Source organism: Symphalangus syndactylus, chromosome 23 (genome assembly GCF_028878055.3).
Source record: "Symphalangus syndactylus isolate Jambi chromosome 23, NHGRI_mSymSyn1-v2.1_pri, whole genome shotgun sequence".
In the NCBI taxonomy this organism is placed as follows: domain Eukaryota; kingdom Metazoa; phylum Chordata; class Mammalia; order Primates; family Hylobatidae; genus Symphalangus; species Symphalangus syndactylus.
Genome location: NC_072445.2, coordinates 50,225,582 through 50,246,891, shown reverse-complemented (window position 1 = coordinate 50,246,891; position 21,310 = coordinate 50,225,582). Strand labels below are relative to the sequence as shown.

The 21,310-nt window shown below is 37.3% G+C and overlaps 1 protein-coding gene across 8 annotated transcripts in view; it reads left to right on the top strand.

The window, feature by feature from the left end:
- Nucleotides 1-21,310, top strand: part of CDKAL1 (CDK5 regulatory subunit associated protein 1 like 1) — a 759,164-nt gene that overhangs the window by 139,886 nt on the left and 597,968 nt on the right. Inside the window, exon 1 of one of the 8 annotated variants that reach the window (XM_063632138.1) lies at nt 14,772-14,919. The exons of the other annotated variants lie outside the window; for them this stretch is intronic. The gene's annotated coding sequence lies outside the window, so the exon portion shown is untranslated. Of the gene's footprint in view, nt 1-14,771; nt 14,920-21,310 lie in introns of those variants that run through there. 8 annotated transcript variants of the gene reach the window in all.

Genomic DNA, 21,310 nt, shown 5'->3' with positions numbered 1-21,310 from the left:
AAACTCCCCTTTCTCCAATATACGTTCTTGACAGCTTTATTAAAATCAGTTGGCTATAACTGAATGGATTTGTTTCTGGGTTCTTTATTCTGTTCCATTGGTTTACATCTCTGTTTTTGTTACTACAGGTTTGTAGTGTGAAGTCAGGTAGCATGATACCCTGAGCTTTATTCTTTTTGCTGAGGATACTTTGACTACTTGGGTCTTTTGTGGTTCCATACAAATTTTATGGTTGTTTTTTCTATTTCTGTGAGGAATGTCATTGGTATTTTGATGGGGATTGCCTTGAATCTGTAGATCACTTCGGATAGTGATGACATTTAAAGAGTATTAATTATTCCAATCCAGGAGCATGCGGTATTTTTCATTTGTGTGTGTGTGTGTCCTCTTCAATTTCTTTCATCAGAGTTTTATAGCTTTCATTGTAGAGATCTTTCACCTCTTTGGTTAAGTTTATTCCCAGGTATTTTATATTTTTGTAGCCATTATAAATGTTACTACTTTTTGATTTTTTTATTAGATTGTTTTCAGTTGGCTTATAGAAAAGCACCAATTTTTATATGTTGATTTTGTCTCCTACAACTTTACCGAATTCGTTTATCAGTTCTAACAGTTTCTTGGTGGGGTCTTTAGGTTTTTCTAAATATAAGATCGTGTCATCTGCAAACACGGACAGTTTGACTTCCTTCTTTCCAATGTGGTTTCTCTTTATTTCTTACTACTCCTAATTGCTCTGATTAGGACTTCCTCTTAGAGTTTTATCAGGTGCGAGTGGGGAGTTTTGTTGAAAGCATTTCAGAAGATTGATGGAGTGATTATTTTTCCTCTTAGATCTATTAATATGACATATAGTGTTAGTAGATTTTCTAATACTGAATTTACCTTGTGTTTCTGGAGTAAATTTCATATGGTATTTTTTTTTTTTAAATTGTATTCTTGGCAAAAAATACTCAATAAAATATTATCATTTGGGGTCCATTTGTGGTATTTGTCTGTAGTTATTTTTTTTGAACTGTCTTTTTCTACTTTGGGCATCAGTGTTATACTTGCTTCATATAAAGAATTAGAACATTTTTATTTATTTTCAGCCTCTGGAACAATTTACAGGTAATTGGAACTATCTGGTTTTTGAAGACTTAGAATTTCGCTGAGAACACATCTGGTCCTTTTGCTTTTTTGTGGGATGGTTCCTATATAAATTTCTGTATATGTTCTTTAGAAATTGGTCTGTTTAAGCTTTCTGTCTCTAATTGGGGCAATTTTGGTAATCTGTATTTCTGTATGAAATTACCCATATCATCTTGGTTTTAAATATACAGTCATGTGTTGCATTTTCAGTCAGTGATGGACTGCATATATGATGGTGGTTTCATAAGATTATAATGAAGCTGAAAAATTGTTATCACCTGGTTATATCATAGCACTTGTAATGTTACACAATGCATTACTGAAGTGTTTCTGGTGATGCTGGTGTAAACAAACCTACTGTGCTGCCAATTGTGTAAAAGTGGAGCACATAAAATTGTGTACATACAATTGTGTACTTGATGATGATAACAAATGACTATTTTACTGCTTTATGCACTTAATATGCTAAACTTTTATTATTATTTTAGAGTGAACTGTTTCTACTGATTAAAAAAAAAAAGTTAACTGTAAAACAGCCTCAGGCAGGTCCTTCAGGAGGGATTCCAGAGGAAGTCATTGTTATCACAGGAAATCACAGCTCCAAGTGTATTATTGCCCCTGAAGGTCTTCTAGTGAAGCAAGATGTGGAGGTGGAAGACAGGGATAGTGATGATCCTGACCCTGTTCAGACCTAGGCTAATGTGCGTGTTTGTGTCTTCATTCTTAAGAAAAATGTTCAAAAGGTAAATTAAACGTTTTTTAAATAAATAAAAGTTATGGAATAAAGATAAAATAAAATATTTTTGTACACCTGAACAATTTGTGTTTTAAGGTAATCGTTATTATAAGAGTCAAAACGTTAAAAAGAAAAAGTTTATAAAGTAAAAAGTTATAGTAAGCTAAGGTTAGTTTATTATTGAAAATATATAATTTTTAATAATTTTAGTGTAGTCTAAATGTACAGTGTTTATTGTACATTTTAGTGTTATGTCCTAGGCCTTCACATTCACTCACCACCCACCCACTGACTCACACAGAGCAACTTTCAGTCCTGCAAACTCCATTCATGGTAAATGCCCTAGACAGGTGTACCATTTTAAAAAAGTCGGCCGGGCACGATGGCTCACGCCTGTAATCCCAACACTTTGCGAGGCCGATGTGCGTGGATCATGAGGTCAGGAGATCGAGACCATCCTGGCTAACATGGTGAAACCCCATCTCTACTAAAAATACAAAAAGTTAGCCGGGCGTGGTGGCAGGTGCCTGTGGTCCCACTTACTCAGGAGGCTGAGGCAGGAGAATGGCGTGAACCCGGGAGGTGGAGCTTGCAGTGAGCCAAGATCGCGCCACTGCACTCCAGCCTGGGTGACAGGGCAAGACTCCGTCTTAAATAAATAAATAAATAAATAAATAAATAAAAAAATAAAAAAGTCTTTTATGCTGTATTTTTGTATGTTTGGATATACAATACTTACTATTGTGTTACAGTTACCCACAGCATCTAGTGTAGTAACATGCTGTATGAGTTTGTAGCCTAGGAGCAATAGTCTGCAACATATAATGGCCTAGGTATATAGTAGGTTATACCATCTAGGTTTGTGTAAGTACACTTGAGGAATGATGAAATTGCCTAATGATGTATTTCTTGGAAAGTATCTCCATCATTAAGTGACACATGACTGTATTTGCATAGAAGTCTGCAAAAGTGACCTCTTATGACTTTAAAATAATTTCTTCTGTATTTATGCCTTGTTTTTTATTTGATAGTTTTGTGTGTGTGTGTGATGGAGTCTTGCTCTGTTGCCCAAGCTGGAGTGCAGTGGCGCAATTTTGGCTCACTGCAACCTCTGCCTCCCAGGTTCCAGCGATTCTCCTGCCTCAGCCTCCCTAGTAGCTGGGATTAGAGGCACCTGCCACCAGGCCTGGCTAATTTTTGTATTATTAGTAGAGATGGGGTTTCACCTGTTGCCCCGGCTGGTCTTGAAATCCCGGCCTCAGGTGATCCACCTGCCTCAGCCTCCTAAAGTGCTGGGATTACAGGCGTGAGCCATCGTGCCTGGCTAAATTTGTTTTGTTTTGTTTGTTTACTTTGCTTTTTTCATTTTTCAACGAAGTCTTTATTTCTTTTTGAGATGGGGTTTTACTCTTGTCATCCAGGCTGGAGTGCAATGGCACAATCTTGCCTCACTGCTGCCTCCACCTCCCAGGTTCAAGCGATTCTCCTGCCTCAGCCTCCCTAGTAGCTGGGATTACAGTCACACCCCACACCGGGGTAATTTTTGTATTTTTAGTAGAGACAGAGTTTCTCCATGTTGGCCAGCCTGGTCTCAAACTCCTGACCTCAGGTGATCTGCCCACTTCGGCCTCCCAAAGTGCCGGGATTACAGGTGTGAGCCCTCGTGCGTGGCCAGAGCTAAGTCTCTAATTTATCTTTTATTCTTGCATTTTTACTGCTAAGTTTTAGTAATATGAATTTTTCTGTCTTTGCTGTTTTAAATCCTAGAGATGCTGATGCATAGTGTGCTCAGTATCACTAGTTTTTAGAAATCTTCCAATTTAGGTTTTTATTTCTCCTTTCACCCAAAAGTGCTTAAATTTTTTTATTTCTAATTTTATTGCAATGTGATCAGAGTTGTTTTTAATTTTTCTGCTTTAAAAAGCTTCCTGATGTACTTTATTTGTGATTTATCATTTTGTGAATGTTCAATGGGTGCTTGAAAAGAAGGTGTATTCTCTTCAGTAACACTGAATCTAGATTAAGATCTGTATTTTTTTTTTTTTTTTTGACTCTATTTAAGTCTTCTTTCTACTATCATTGCTTGCGTCTTGTATGGAGAATGTATAGGTCTGTTATTGTGAGTGCATTTCTTCTTGCAGCCTCAGCTTGGTTTTATGTTATTTGGTGCATAGGTATCTAAAGATGTTCTAGTTTTATTGTCAGTTGTGTCTCTAAAGTGTTGTTCTTGGGCTGGGCATGGAAAAAACAAATAAAAGTGCTTTTCTTTTCATATTTATTCAATTTTGGCTTGAATTATTATTTGTACGTTACTCCTTTGTCTCTTTTTAATTTTAGTCATTCTAAATTATTTAGCTTTAGGCATGTTTCTGGTATGTGGAATAGAATTGGGTCTTGCTTTGTGAACCACATTTACAATCTTTTAATAGGTGAGTTAAGCTTCTTTACAGTCAGTAAGGCTTCACTTAATGTCCTGGATAGATTCTTGGAAACACAGTTTTAAGTGAAATGAATTGCTATATGTTGTAGGAACTTAACTCTTGCTCATATCAATTAACCTATGGTAAAATTGTTTCTTTATACTACAGTTGTTTCGCTTAAACTTGTGGTTTCCAAGAACCTATTGATGGCATTAAGTCAGGACTTACTGTTTGATGTGACTACATTGTTTGGTCTCTGCTCTGTTGTGATGTTTTAAAATTATATATATTATTTTTTATTTACTATGTTTCTCTGTGACATGTGTTTTTTTCTTTAAATAAATAAAGTGTTATTTAGGAAGTTACATATTTTGAGTGGTTAACTTTTTATTTATAATTTCTAAATGCCTATAGTTTCATTGCCTATATTTTTGTTTTTGTTTTTGAGACAGGGTCTTTCTCATACCCAGTCTGGAGTGCAGTGTCATGAGGCATGGTTGTAGTTCATTGTAACCTGAAACTCCTGGACTCAAGGGATCTTCCCATTTCAGCCTCCCTAGTATCTATGACTACGGGAGTGTGTCACCACACATGGCTAGATTTATTGATTGATTGATTGATTGTAAAGACTGGGTCTCACTATGTTGCCAAGGCTGGCCTCAAACTCCTGGCCTCAAGCAACCCTCCTCCTGCCCTGGCCTCCCAAAGTGTTGGGATTATAGGCATGAGCCACTGTATCCGGTTTTGATTGCCTGTTTAAACATTTACCATCTATTTTGTCAGTGTTCAGTAGTATCCTTTTATTCCTGACTTTTGCCAACCAAAGAATGTGTTTTACTTCTCATTTTCTCACCCTACACATTTTTCTGCATTATTTCTATTTATTATAACATTTGTACATTGACCTACTTTTTTCCTACTTTTGTGCATTGCTACAATGCATAGCATTTGTACATTCATCTTTGGCTTTTGACAATTAATATTCCCCCCTGTATTTTAGTTTTGGATCTACAGTTATGTAGGAATGAGCTCATTATCAGTCCTTTTGCTGAAATTTCCCCGGACCCCTCTTGGTTGCATGAAGCTCATCCTGTTTTATTTAGATTCTTCAAGAAGGGATTATGGATTCTTGTGTGTTAAAAACTTTTTATATAGCCTTGAAACTTGAAGGATACCTTGGAGGTTTTTAAAATTCATTATTTGTACTTTTATTGAATTTCTAAAAAATGCTTTTCCATTGTTGCATTATATTTTGTTTTAGACAACTCTGATGCCAGTTGAATTTATTTGCCTTCGTTCATTATTTTATCTTTTATGCCTAGTGGCCATGGACACTTTTTCTTTGTTTTTGAAGCCTAAGAGTTTACTAGGATGTGTCTTGGAGTTGACCGTTCCAGGTAAATTCTCCCAGGTACTGGTTGACCCTTTTAATATGCAGATTCAAGTTTTCTTGAATTACAATCTTAAATATTGTTTCTGTTTATTTTTATTTCTTTTTTAAAATTTTTTGCTGGGACTCTAGTTTTATCAGTGTTATTTTTTCTTTTTTGCTTTCTGATTCCATCACTTTCTCTTTGACTTTTAATTTTTTTAATTTTTATTTTTTTCCGAGACAAGCTCTTGCTCTGTTGCCCAGGTTGAAGTATAGTGGTGTAATCTTGGTTTACTACAGCCTCCACCTCCCAGGTCAAGTGTTTCTTGTGTCTCAGCCTCCTGAATAGCTAGGATTACAGGTGCCTACCACCATGCCTGGCTAATTTTTGTGTTTTTAGTAGAGATGGGGTTTTGCCATGTTGGCCAGGCTGGTCTCGAACTCCTGGCCTCAAGTGATCTGCATGCTTCAGCCTCCCAAAGTCCTGGGATTCCAGGCGTGAGCCACCATACTTGGCCTAATTTTGTTGAGTTTTAAAATAATTTTTATTTAGAATTTTATATAGGTGTTTTTAAACATATGATATTATATTTGAAATTTCTTACAAATATTTAGTAAAGGAAGGAAAACTGAAGAAGAATTTCCTGACAATAAGGCACTGTTAGCAATGTTTGATTCCTTACATTCGGTGCTCAAACCATTACTATTCTAAGACTGGTCCTTTTTAAGGATGGTTGAAACTAGGACAGATTGTCACTTGTCTGGAATTGTTCTTTCTATAAGCAAGACTTTATTAATACTGAATGTTATCTCCCTGTGTCTCTGTCTGTGATTCTCTTGAAAGTGCTTCATTCTGACTGAAGGAAAACTTTTGCTTTCTGCATGGAGCTTTATATAGAAACCTGGCACAACAGGGCACTTTCAGGTCATGCCTTGAGTCTTAAGAAATATTGAAAAATATAATCTAACAATGATGCTTCTGTTCAGCAAGGCAAGGAATTTATAACAGGGCAAAACTTAAACCTGTTTCTTGTTTGCTAGCCCATAAGGAGGCAGCTTGTTTTAATCATCAAAAAGTTTCCTGACATCAGGATGTGACTTCGAGAAGAGGAAAATAACGCTTATTGGCATCAAAGATACTAAAGTATTTAATGCCTTAAATGAATAATCAGTATATGTGAACAATGAAAACACAGATGAGGAAGGATACCCAGTTTCAGTTTCATCTGTTGTGTCATGTTAGTTGGAGATATTTAGCTTAAGCCTTTTCCCTGTTGGTTCACTTTACCCTAGTTGTTTCACTGTTGTGAATGCATTTACAATTATTTTAAAAGATGGCCTCATTCTGTAGGTGAATCCTTGTAAAGAACATTGTAGAAGGTTATTATAACAACTCCTAAGCATAAGCTAGAGTCTAAAATGTTTCTAGGCAGCAACAGTCATATGTATGCTTGACCTTTGGGAAATCTGGTTCTTTCCTGTTGCTTGTTTTTATCCTGGCACTCTCACCCACTTGTGCCCAGGCTAGTTTCAACCACTGTCTGCCTGAGCCTACATTTTGTGTTTTTTCCATTTTAGCATGTTTTACAAATTTATTGAATTACACTTTGTACCAGGCATTGTATTGGGGGCAGGTATAAAAGCAGAGTTCTCATCTGTTATTTGATAGGAAAGACAGTGTGACCGTTATCAGTTTACTTATTCTCAGCCTGCAGCCCAGCCTTGTTTGCCTTGCCTTGGGTGACATAATTGGACTCTGTAATAGCTGTCCTTTGTCAGCTGCTATAATGTTAGTAGACAGTCTTGGTGGAGAACTGCAAAGTGATGGCAGCAGGAAAGCACTTGTCTTCTGGGTTCCAGTTTTCCTCCATTTTTAATTCACTCCAGAAGTGAGAGATGGGTGCATGGAAGGCCTGGTGGAGCTCATAGGATAGTATTGATACTGCCTCCTTTCCCATGACATTACAGACTGTCTTAGTTTGCTCAGGCTGCTCTTACAAAATACCATAGAGCAGGTGGGTTATAAATGACAGAAATTTATTTCTCACAATACTGGAGGCTGGGAATTCCAAGAATAAGACGCCAGCAGATTTGATGTCTGGTGAGAACTCACTTCATGGTTCATAGATGGCAAGTTATAGCTGTGTCCTCACACAGTGGAAGGGGCAAGGCAGCTAGCTTTATGGGGTCTCATTTATAAGGGCACTATCTCATTCATGAGGGTCCCACCCTCATGACCTAATCACCTCTCAGGAGCTCCATGTCCTAATATCACATTGGTGATTATATTTCAGCATATGAATTTTGGGGGGACACAAACATTCAGACAGTAACACAGGCCATCTCCCTCAAGAAACCCTGGTTCTAGCTGTAATAGTCTGTACTTATCTGATCTGCTGTTCCTTCTCTGCCTAGATGACATTTATTAAAATATCTTTTATTATCTAACAGCACTTCCCTCTTGCAGTCTTCCCTAAACATCAGCCTGTATTAGTCTGTTCTCACACTGCTATAAAGACATACCTGAGACTGGGTAATTTATGGTGAAATGAGGTTTAATTGACCCACGGTTCCACAGCTCGTACAGGAAGCCTGGCTGGAGAGACCTTAGGAAACTTACAATCATGGAAGAAGGTGAAGAGGAAGCAGGCACAATCTTCACATGGCAGAGCAGGAGGAGGTGGGAGGTGCTACACACTTTTAAACAATGAGATCTCGTGTGAAATCTATCAGGAGAACAGCAAGGGGGATGTCTGCCCCCATGATTCAATCACCTCCCGCCAGGCCCCTCCTCCAACAATGGGAATTTGACATGAGATTTTGGTGGGGACACAGAGTCAAATCATATCACAGCCCAAGTTAGATTTCCCAGCTTAAATTCCTTTAAAGCATCTGAGATTTACTGTAGCTGTGCTATTCTATTAGACCGCATTATAATTTTTAGTTGGCTTGTGCTTTTCCTCCTGAAAACTGTGAGCTTTTTTTAATTTCAGTATCACTAGTGCTGAGTAACATAACCTTTCAGATGCTTACTGAATTGATTTAATCTTCTATTTACTTTTTCCTTCCACTTAAAATAGTAACTCTTTTTCTTTTTCTTTCTTTTTTTTTTTTTTTTTAGAGACAGGGTCTTGCTATGTTGCCTAGGCAGGAGTGCCAGCATAGCACACTGTAGCCTTGAACTCCTGGGCTCAAGAAGTCCTCCAGCCTCAGCCTCCTGAGTAGCTGGAACTGCAGGTGCACACACTGTGCCTTTCTCATCTTTTATTGAGTAATGTGTTAGGTACTTTTATATCCTTTGTCTAGTTTAATCCCACTGGAGCTTAGCAAACAAGTTTAGAGGAGTTAAGTATCTTGCCCCCATGTTTATATAGCTAAGAAGTTACATAGTTCATTTTAAAACCTGGGTCATTCCTGCTCCTATTTATCTTCTCAAATATTCAGAAGATGTTAAAAAGTAACCAAGTTTTTGGAATATAGCTATTTTGTTTCTTATTTTTATTGTGTTAACATAGATCCATTAGAGTACCAGAGTAATTCAGCATTTGGTTTAAAAGTCCTGTCTTTACTTATACTGAGAGATTAATTAGCAGAAAATTGCTTATTGATCGTGTCTTATCCTCTTCAAAATCAGAATTAACAAAATGATTCTTTTATTTCTCTCACAGTGATTTTTAAAAATAGATTTTATTTTTTAGAGCAGGTTTAGATTCACAGCAGAATTGAGAGGAAGGTACAGAGATGTCTCGTATATCCGCTGCCTCCACATATCTGCAGCCTCTCCCATTATCAGTATCCCCCATCGGAATGGTACATTTGTTACAATTGATGAACCTATGTTGACACATCATTATCACCCAGAGAATGTAGTTTACATTAAAGTTGACTTTTGGTATGGTATTTTCTATGGGTTTTGACAAATGAATAATGACATGTATCCACCATTATTGTATCATATAATTTCACTGCCCTTAAAATCTTTGCCCTGCTTATTCATCCCAAACTCTTAGCAACCACTGATGTTTTTATTATCTCCACTGTTTTATATTTCCCCAGATATCAGATAGTGGGAGTCATATAATTTGTAGCTTTTTTGGATGGGTTCCTTTCACTTAGTAATATGCACTTAAGTTTCCTCTATATCTTTTTGTGTCTTGATAGCCCATTTTTTAGTGCTGAATAATATTTCATTGTCAGGAGGTACCACAGTTTATCCATTCACTTACTGAAGGACATCTTGGTTGTTTCTAAGTTTTGGCAATTATGAATAAAGCTGCTTTAGGCCAGGTGTGGTGGCTCATGCCTGTAATCCCCACACTTTGGGAGGCCAAGGTGGGTGGGTCACTTGAAGTCAGGAGTTTGAGACCAGCCTGGCCAACATGGCAAAACCCTGTCTCTACTAAAAATACAAAAATTAGCTGGGCGTGGTGGCATGTGCCTGTGTATTCTCAGCTACTTAGGAGGCTGAGGCATGAGAATCACTTGAGTCCAGGAGGCGGAGGTTGCAGTGAGCCGAGATCGTGTCACTGCACTGCAGCCTTGGTGACAGAGTGAGTCTCTGTCTCAAACAAAGAAAAAATGAATAAAGCTGCTATAAACACTGTGTGCAGTTTTTATATGGACATAAGTTTTCAACTCTTCTGGGAGGGCAAAAGGAAGGTAATTGCTAGATCTTTTGGTAAGATATGTTTAGTTTCAGAGTATGTTCTGATTCTGTCAAACTGTCTTCCAAGTGACTGTATCATTTTGCATTTGTACCCACAATGAATGAGAGTTCCTGTTGCTCCGCATGCTTGCCAACATTTGGTGTTAGCAGTGTTCTGGATTTGGCCATTGTAAGAGGTGCGTAGTGGTATCTCATTGCTTTAATTTGCATTTTCCTGATGACATACGATGTGGAGCATATTTTTATATGCTTATTTACCATTTGCATGTCTTCTTTGGAGAGGTGTCTGTCAAGGGCTTTACCCCATTTTTTAATCAGATTGTTTTCTTATTGTTGAGTTTTAATATTTCTTCATATATTTTGGATTATAGATCTTTATCAGACATATCTTTTGCAAGTGTTTTCTTTATTGCTTTTTATTTTCTTGACAATATCTTTTGCAGAGCAAAATTTTATAATTTTAATGAAATACAGTTTATTGATTCTTGTGTTCATGGAGTGTGCCTTTTGTGTAATATCTAAAAAGTCATTGTCAAACCTAAGGGCATCTAGATTTTCTCCTATGTTGTCTCCCAGGAGTTCTATAGTTTTATGTTTTACATTGAGGTCTGAGCCATTTTGATCTAATTTTTGTCAAGAATGTAAGGTCTGTGTTTAGATTTGTTTTTTTAGCATGTGGATGTCCAGTTGTTCCACCATCATTTTTTGAAAAGACGGTCTTTGTACCATCATATTGCTTTCACTCCTTGGTCAAAGATCCGTTGATTGTATTTTTGTGGGTCTATTTCTGGGCTCTTTGTTCTGTTCCATTGATCTGTTTGTCTGTTCTTTCATCAGTAGTACATTGTCTTGATTATTGTTCCTTTGCAGAAAGCCTTAAAGTTGAGTAGTGTCATCCTTCTGACTTTATTCTTCTCTTTCAATATTATGTTGGCTATTCTAGGTCTTTTGCCTTGCCATATAAGCTTTCTAATCACTTTGTTGATATCCACAAAATAACTTGCTGGGATTTTGATAGGGATTGCATTGAATCTATAGATCAAGTTGGAAAGAACTGACATTTTTACAATATTGAGGCTTCCTATCCTAAATGTGGAATATCTGTTCATTTATTTAGTTCTTTGATTTCATTAGAGTTTTTTTAAATTTTATTTTATTTTTGCCAGAACCATAGGCACACACCATCACACCCTGCTAGTTCTTAAAACGTTTTTATAGAGATGAGGTCTCCCTATGTTGCTCAGTCTGCTCTTGAACTTCTGAGTTCAAGTGATCCTCTCACCTTGACCTCCCAAAGTTCTAGGATTAGAAGCATGAGCCATCAAGCCTGGCTCTTGTAGTTTATTTTCTATAGATCATGTACCTATTTTGTTAGGGTTATTCTTTCATTTTGGGAGGTGCTAATGTAAATGATATTGTTGTAAATTTCAAATTCCTCTTGTTCATTGCTGGTATTCGGAAAAGCAGTTGACTTCTGTATATTAATTATGTATCCTGAAACCTTGCTAAAATAGCTTAGTTGTTTTAAGAAGGTTTTTTTGCCAGTACTCTTGAGTGTTTAATGCAGACATTTATTTCATTTGCGAGCAAAGATAGTTTTGTTTCTTCCTTCCCAATCAATATACCTATTATTTCTTTTTCTTGTCTTGTATTAACTAGGACAGGGTCCCCAACCCCTGGGCCATGAACTGGTACTGGTCAGTGGCTTGTTAGGAACTAGGCCACATAGCAGGAGGTGAGCGGTGGGTGAGTGAGCCAAGCTTCGTCTGTATTTACAGCTGCTCCCACTTACTTGCATTACTACCTGAGCTCTGCCTCCTGTCAGATCAGGGGCAGCATTAGATTCTCACAGGAGAATGGACCCTATTGGGAACTGTGCATGTGAGGGATCCAGGTTGCCTGATGATCTGTCACTGTCTCCCATCACCCCCAGATGGGACCTTGTAGTTGCAAGAAAACAAGCTCAGGGCTCGCACTGATTTTATATTATAGTGAGTTGTATAATTATTTCATTATATATTACAATGTAAAAATAGAAATAAAGTGCACAATAAATGTAATGCACTTGAATCATCCTGAAACCATCTCCCACCCAATCTGTGGAAAAATTACCTTTCCCTGGTGCCAAAAAGGTTGGGGGCCACTGAACTAGGACATCCAGTATGATATTGAAAAGGAGTGGTGAGGGGACATTTTTGCCTTTGTTCCTGATTTTAGTGGGAAAGCTTCGAGTTTCTCACTGTCAAGTATGATGTTAGCTATAGGTTTCTGTAGTTTTTTTTATCTAGTTGAGGAAGTTACTCTATATCTAGTTCACAGAGATCTTTTATCATAAATGGGTTTTGGATTTTGTCAAGTGTGTCTATCAATAGATGCAGAAAAATCTATTGATATGATTATGTGATTTTTCTTCTTTAGCCTGTTGCTGTGATGAATTACATTAATTGATTTTCAAATGTTGAACAAGCCATGCAATCAGAGGTAAATCCCACTTAGGCATGGTGTATAATTCTTTTTATACATTGTTATATTTGATTTTCTATGGATGATTTTATATCTATGTTCATGATAAATATTGGTCAATAGTTTTCTTGTGTTGTCTTTGTGTGGTTTTGGTATTAGGATAATGCTGACCTCAGAATGAGTTAGGAAGTATTTCCTCTTGATTCTAATTTCTGAAAAAGTTATGGAAAATTGTCATAATTAAAAAAAATATGGTAACATTCACCAGTGAACCAATCTGGGCCTGGTGCTTTCTGTTTTAGAATGTTGCTAATTATTGATTCAATTTATTTAATAGATATAGGCCTATTCACATTGTCTTTTTCTTCTTACATGAGTTTTGTAGATTGTTTTTCAAGATGTGGTTCATTTCATCTGGGTTATGAAATTTGTGATTTGTTAGATCAATCAGGGATAAGAAAATTAAAAAATTATTTTACTTTTATTCTTTTATCAATCTTCTTTTCTTTGTTTTTTATATTTTATTTTGTTTTGTTTTTTGAGGTGGGATCTCACTCTGTCACTCAGGCTGGAGTGCATGGTCTGATCACAGCTCACTGCAGCCTCGACCTCCTGGGCATGGGTGATCCTCCTGAGTAACTGGGACTGTAGGCACTCACCACCACATGCAGCTAATTTTTGTATTTTTGGTAGAGAGGGGATTTTGCCATGTTGCCCAGGCTGGTCTCGAGCTCCTGGGCTCAAGTGATCTGTCCACCTCTGCCTACCATAGTGCTAGGATTACAGGCACGAGCCACCTTGCCCTGCTTCTTTCTCTAGATCCAAATTTCTGACCTACATCATTTTTATCCTATGTAAAGGATTTTTTTTTTTAATTTCTTGCAAGGTAGATCTACTGGCAACAAAATCTAAATTTTTGTTTGTTTGAGAAAGTATTTTTCCTTCATTTTTGAAGAATAATTTTGCTGATTACAGAATTCTATATTGTTGTTGTTTCTTTTTTTCTGTCAACACTTTATTTTACTTTACCACTTGCTTGTATGGTTTCTAGCAGAAGTCAAACGTAATTCTTATCTTTGCTTCTGTGTAGCTAAGGGTTATTTCCCCCTCACCCCCCATCTCTGGCTGCTTTCAGGATTGTTTTCTTTATCTTTGACTTACTGTAGTTTGAATATGTCATGCGTAGGTATAGTTTTTTTAGTTTTTATCCTGCTTGACATTCACAGTCTCCTGAATCTTTTGATTGGTATGTGGCATAAAGTTAGGGAAATTTTCAGTGATTACTGTTCTGTATATTTCTGCTGTTCCTTTATCTTCTACTTCCCCTTCTAGTACTCCTATCACATGTATGTTACAACTTTTGTAATCATCTCATTATTCTTGGATATTCTGTTCAGAGGTTTTTTTTTTGTTTGTTTTTGTTTTTTTTTTTTTTAGTCTTTTTTCTCTGTGCTTTTCCATCTTTTTCTCTCTGTGCTTTTCAGTTTTGTACATTTCTATTGTGACATCTTCAAGCTCAGAGAGTCTTTGCTCAGCCATGTCTAGTCTACTAGTAAGCTTGTTTAAGTCATTCTTCATTTCCGTTAGTGTTTTTGATTTATTTGTTTTTCTTTCTGTTTTAGAATTTCTTTTTGTCTGTTTACATTGCCCTCCTTACATGCTGTCCATTTTTTCCATTGGCACCCATAGCATGTTAATCATTGTTGTTTTAAATTCCCAGTCTGATAATTCCAACATTCTGCCATATCTGAGTCTGGTTCTGATGCTTGCTGTTTCTTCAAGTTGTCTTTGATGCTTTTAGTACACCTTTTTTCTTGCTATCCAGACATGAAGTACTGAGAAACAGGAACTGGTATAAATAGGCCTTCAGAGATGTGGTAGTAAGGTGTGGGGGAAGGGGGAGTGTTCTGTAATCCACTGATTAGGTCTCAGTCCTCTAGTAAGCCTGTGCTTACTGTGACCTCACAAGTGCTTCTTAGTCCTGTCCGCTTCAGGAGGGACTAGAAAGCTAGACTTGGCTGGAGCTAGGCATTTGTTCTTACCCAGGTCATTTAGGCTCTGGTGACACCCCAGCAGGTTAGGCTGTAGTTAACTAGTTTTTCCTGAGAGCAGACTTTAAGAACAGAGTACTCTGGTGAGTTTTCATATAGTTTCTTTTACCTTTCCTCTACTGGAAGCATGAGGGGATTTTTCTCCAGTATTCACTGTGAGCACCAGGTCAAGCTCCTCGAGGTAAAAATTCACACAAGTATGGGGCCCCAGGGACTGAGTCGTCCTGGAGTTTTTAACTTTACTCTAAAAGTTGTCCACACTGAGCCTCCAGCAATATATAAATTACAGTTTAGATTTTCCTACCCTAACACTCGTTCCTGTGGAGGTTTGTTTGTGGTTTTCTGCTCAGGCAAATTGTGATTTTTGGTATCTGCCAGTTGGTGTCTCCAATATTAAGGGCAGTGATTTGCCTGGTGACCTCAATTCTCTTATGTATCTAAGAAGAGTTGATTTGTTAGTTTGTTTAGTTTTTTCACTTGTTGGTAGGATGGAATAGCAACTTCCAAGCTTCTCAGATGCTGAACTGGAAACCTGAAGTCCCCACAATCATTTTTAGGGGCAAAACTGTAATGTTCATTTCATGAGTATTATATATAATTTCCACCTAGAGGTAAATGGTGTTTTTGTTATTACTGGTTGTTACTTGTTAAAGGTTTATGTTGTGATTTTCAAAGAAATTTCATGTATCTGTGCTTTAATTTTCTTTATGGAAAAATGGACCAAAAAAAATAGAGAGGTATTTAATTGCAGTGAATGGGTGCTATTTACCCTTCCCCACAAAAAGAACGTTTCAGAATCATTCAGAATTGAATGATAAGAAATTCTATTTTTATTGTAGAAGGCTTCTGGTGGTCTTAGTGTTACAGAATAGCTAACTTTTTGAAATTACATTGTTTGTTAATCCATATATTTAAAAATTATTTTGCCTCCCAATTATGAAAAGTAACTTTCACATTGTAGAACATTTGGAAAATACAATTTAAAAGTCACCTGTATCTCCTTGTGTAATGGTTACCATAGTTAACATGCTGGCATATGACTTTCCAATCTTTTTTCTGTATTGGATTCTCTTTTACTTACATGAAATTATATCATACATATTTTTGTATCCTACTTTTTAAAAAACACATGTATTTAATGAGATAATTTTTTAAATGGCTATGTAATATTTCATTTTATGGATATACTATAAGTTGTGTATATTTTTTGGCTGAGTACTTAGATTTTATCCAATTTTTTATTCACTAGTATAAATGTATTATAACTGTCAAATAAATGAACATCTTTGGGCGTTAGTCTTTACCTTCTTTTTTGGTGTTGCATTTTAAAAAATGTAGACCTAGTTTGTGAAGGTAGAATTTTGGGTCGCAGAATGAGCATTTTATGAACTCCAGACATATTTTTCAACGTCGTTCTCTAGAAAAGAGATATCCATTAGCCTTACTACCAGCAGTGTGTGAGAATGAGGGAGACACACCCCTGCCTCTTGTGCTTTTAGTATTTCCAATTTTAGTTTTGCTAATTTAATGGAGATTGGGATGATAGCTCATTGTTTTAATATATATTCTTTGATTATAAACAAAATAGAATGTTTTTATATTTTTTGATTATTTACTATTTATATTGTCTTTATTATAGACCATGTTTTTCAGGTATACTTATATGAGTTTCTTGTATATTAAGAACTAGCTATAAGGGAACTGTGGAAGTCAAGACTGCTTTACCATGTTCATAAAAACTGATAAAAAATGAATATAACTTTCAGATCTTGAGAGCGGATTTTACAGATGTCATGTGAGTTCATTGAGTAATATTCTTATGTACCACTACTGACTGCTTGGGACTTTATTACTGTAAATAGGAAAAACAAAAAATTAAGATTCTGATATGCTAATTATTTTGCTCGTATATGGTGGTGAATATACTTTCAAAAATGAAACATGTATTGCATGCAACAATACTATTTTGGTGGATTTTTTAGAAAAGCAGGTATTATTACAGGTAATAGGCAATAATGACTTTGAAGGTCTTACGGACTATGAGTAGGTAAACTCTCCCCGCAGGAGATTACGTGGCTGCCATTTGTAAACTGCCATTCATTGTCCTGTCTCTTGCCTTTGGCTCTTTCCAGCTTTTCTTCCCAAATCTTTGGACTAGTTCCTGCAGAAAATATGAATTCACAGTGGTGCCCTCTGGGCCTGGGCGTCTCTGGGCCGGCAGACCCTGAGCAGCCACTGCTGCTGAGAGCAGGTGTGTGTACAGATGGCATGGTGGGGCCAGCCTGCCTCCTGCTTGGTGATGTTGGAGAGGGTGATTGGTAATAGAGCTTACACCGAGTAATGGTCTGAGGCAAGGCGAACATGAGTGCCTGGTTAAGTGAAAGTCATCGCTGGCAGAGTGGATATGTACACTTAATTTAGTCTGCAGTTTTATTAAACTTCCTTATTAGAGGAGGTCTTATTTTCTTACTAACCACAGGTCTCCATGCTTGCTGTTTCATCTTGTTGCCTCCTCTCTTACCGTACATCCTCTCAGGGAGGTGAGGATAATTGAGAAAGGGCTAAAAACAGCTCTGCCGAGTTTGAGAAGGTTTTCAGTTGTCAGTGCTTACATAATTTGGAGAGGACTCCAAAGCATTGTGAAAGAAAGCTCATTATGCGTCTCAGTCTCCTTTCTTGTCTTTTCTTGTAGCTGTCTCCATAGTGGGATGTACGTATCCCTAGGCTAGATTTGGAGTTGGGTGAGAAGAAAATATTAAAAACTTCATTTTTATTTCATTCTTTTTTATTTCCCATTCTTTTTCATTTCTATTTTATATATGTTATGTAATATACACAACCAATTTTTCTACAGTAAAATATGTATATAATTTATAAGCAAATATACATAAATTTGGTGATATGCACAAAAGTTTTTAATTTTTAAGTTTTCACAGTGTGCAGTTTAAAAATTTTGTAGAACTTTTGTCTTATAGGATTTGTTGTATAGGCATGGCAGTTTTTGCTTACCCTGAATACTAAGACATTTTGACATTTACATAAGATTCCTATCTACCAATTGGAGTGTTTTTTTCCTCCCTCTGAGTAAGTCAGGCTTAATAGAGTACGTATGAAGGGCATAAAGTCAAGGGCAATTCTCACTATTTCTTTGCCAGGATTTTAAACTGAAGTTAAACATGTCAAAATGACTAAAGATTTAGAGATGTTTGGTATAGAAGTGTTCTCAGTTTGTTACTTAACCTCCAAGTTAATGTGGAGTTTTATAACTGTTTTAGTCAGCTTTCTGTTGGGAGCTCCAAACATCATAAAATCTTGTGAATTCTGCCTACTGCTAATCAATAAGTGAAATTGTAGTAATCATCTCTGGTTTTCTTCATTTTTATATGCTTTGACAATAATGTTTGAAACCATTCTGGGCTTTGATTTGGGATTCCACAGAATTTTCTTCTGGGTCACAGAGGGGGTTAATTATTTCTAGAACTCTGAAATTTTGTGATTCTTGTGGTTCAAAATCACAAAAACCAAAGTGAAGTCATGGTAGAAAGCTTGATGGTGGGGAATATCAGCTATAGAAATTAACAGTAATGATCAGTTTTGTACTTTTTTTCTGTACTATATTATCTTTTGAGGCTTCACTTAATATTTTTCTTTATCAGCCCAGAACATTAAAAAAAAACCCTAACCTACTGGAAAAATTTGGTAAGCCAGTGTTTTTGAGTGGTCACAATGTAGAGAAAATGAGCATTGTCATGTAGTAAAGTTAAAAGACAGTTGTGGCCGGGTGCGGTGGCTCACACTTGTAATCCCAGCACTTTGGGAGGCCGAGGTGGGTGGATCACGAGGTCAGGAGATCGACACCATCCTGGTTAACACGGTGAACCCCAATCTCTACTAAAAAAAAATACAAAAAATTAGCCGGGCGTGGTGGCTACTCGGGAGGCTGAGGCAGGAGAATGGCGTGAACCCGGGAGGCAGAGCTTGCAGTGAGCTGAGATTGCGCCACTGTACTCCAGCCTGGGCAACAAAGCGAGACTCTGTCTCAAAAAAAAAAAAAAAAAAAAAAAAAGACAGTTGGGGCTTGCACACGAGTAAGGGACAGGATCTCAGCTCCGTCTGTGGTGGGTGGTCCTTCACAGTCTAAGAAGGCCTCTCACTTTTTTTCTTCCATCTTTGTTTCCTTTTCAAATATTTAATGTGTAGAAATATTTATTGCCTTTTCTGCTTAGTCAGAAATACTAACCATTATTCAAACTTGTAACCATTTCTGATAATTTGCCCAGTTGAGATAAGATAATTCTTTTATTCAATTCTAGGACTTGAAATCCTCTGAGACCAAACTTATAGAACTGTCAGTTGTCTGGACTTTTTGTGTGCATTTTATCAAGAGGAAGAAGAACAGTTACTTTCTCCCTTCCCCCAAAACAGGGCAAATGACAGAATTATATTTCCAGATAGATATGTTTCTTTCAGGGACAAATGTCCTATATTTAGTTCTTTTTAGTTAATATACTTTATATTAGCCAGTGCCTAGCACTGCACACAGCAGCAGCATTGCTTTCTCACCTATGGCTTTCTGAAAGTTGAGACCACAGAAATACTTTTGCCTTTCCTTGTCATGTCTTACCCACTTAATGAGAATGACTGAAGTAATACTAAAAGCTTTCATAAGACCTGGTTAAACTTGACCTTGAGATTGCTTCACTCAGAAAAGTTCTTAGTTTAATTAACAAGTAACTGATAGGAGTCATGCTTGGCATGGGTCTTCTTGAGAACTTGCCAGCTACTTTTTTTTTTTTTTTTTTTTTTTTTTTTTTTTTTTTTTTAGACAAGATCTTTCTGTGTCACCCAAGCTGGAGTGCAGTGACATGATCATGGCTCACTACAACCTCGATCTCCCAGGCTCAGGGGATCCTTCCACCTCAGCCTCCCAGGAGCTGGGACCACTGGTGCACACTAACACACCCAGCTAACTTTGTGTGTGTGTGTGTATATATACATGTAGATGCTTGGTATAGAAGTGTTCTCAGTTTGTTACTTAACCTCCAAGTTTATGTGGAGTTTTATAACTATCTTTATAAACAAACATCAAACAAACAAACATATTTTTTGTAGAGACAGGGTTTCAGTATGTTGCCCAGGCTGGATCTCAAACTCCTGGGCTCAAGCAATCCTCCTGCCTTGGCCTCCCAAAGTGCTGAGATTACAGGCACGAGCCACTGTGCCTGGCCTCTGCCAGCTACTTTTATTAGAGTCACAGTGTTTTACTCTGGATCTAGGGAGACCCCCTTTGGTTCCACAGAAGGAGAAGAATGGGGATCTCTACCTGTGCATCAGGATATTATTTTTTTGAGTTGCATAGAGAAAGTTCTACTCCCACAGCTTGCGTATTGTCCATGTCTGTATTAATCTTGTTATGAGGCATCAACTCAGCACAGGTAATAGGTAGTTACATTAATGCCAGGGCTAAAGGAGTCCCCCCCATTTCTCTCACCAAATAGCCCATGAAAGTAATGAGACATAACATGACCACGTATGTACCGTAAACACCAGAATGAAGGCCTTTGTCACTGCTTTCCACCTCAGTGAAAAAGTAGGAAATGTTTTTAAGTCCTTGCTATAGTTTGAATATTTGATTCTCCAAACCTCATGTTGAAATGTGCTTCCTAATGTTGGAGGAGGGGCCCAGTGGAGGTGTTTGGGTCATGGTCAATAGCTCCCTACAGTCCTCACAGTAATGAGTGGGTTCTTGCTGTCTTAGTTCTGGAGAGAGCTAGTGGTTTAAAAACAGCCTGGTACCCCCACATCTCTCTTGCCATGTGATCCCTGCACACACTGGCTCCCCTTCCCCTTCCACCATGAGTGAAAACAGCTTGAGGTCCTCACCGGATGCAGATTCTGGTGCCATGGGCCTTGTACAGCCGGTAGAACTATGAACCAAATAAACCTCTTTTCTTTATAAATTACCCACCTTTAGCTATTCCTTTATAGTGACACAGACTGACTGGGACAGTCCCTATTTAATGCAGTGCTGCTGCTTTTCCAGCCATCAATTCTGAAAGATGTAGATCTAGTATACATATTTTAAGACTGTGTTTTCATGGACACAGGAAGGGGAACATCACACTCGGGGGACTGTTGTATGGTGCGGGGAGGGGGGAGGGACAGCATTAGGAGATATACCTAATGCTAAATGACGAATTAATGGGTGCAGCACACCGACGTGGCACATGGATACATATGTAACAAACCTGCACATTGTGCACATGTACCCTAAAACTTAAGGTATAATAATTAAAAAAGACTGTGTTTTTCTGGGAAAAAAATCAAGTTGTCTATGGCCTTATGAACTGGATTTTTTCACGCTTCTAAACAAACTTTGGCGCTGATGGCAGTATCCAGAATTATTTCCTAAAAAATATCTAGGGCTTTTGGGCTATCAGCCACTGATAGTTTATTATTTGTTGGATGTCTCCC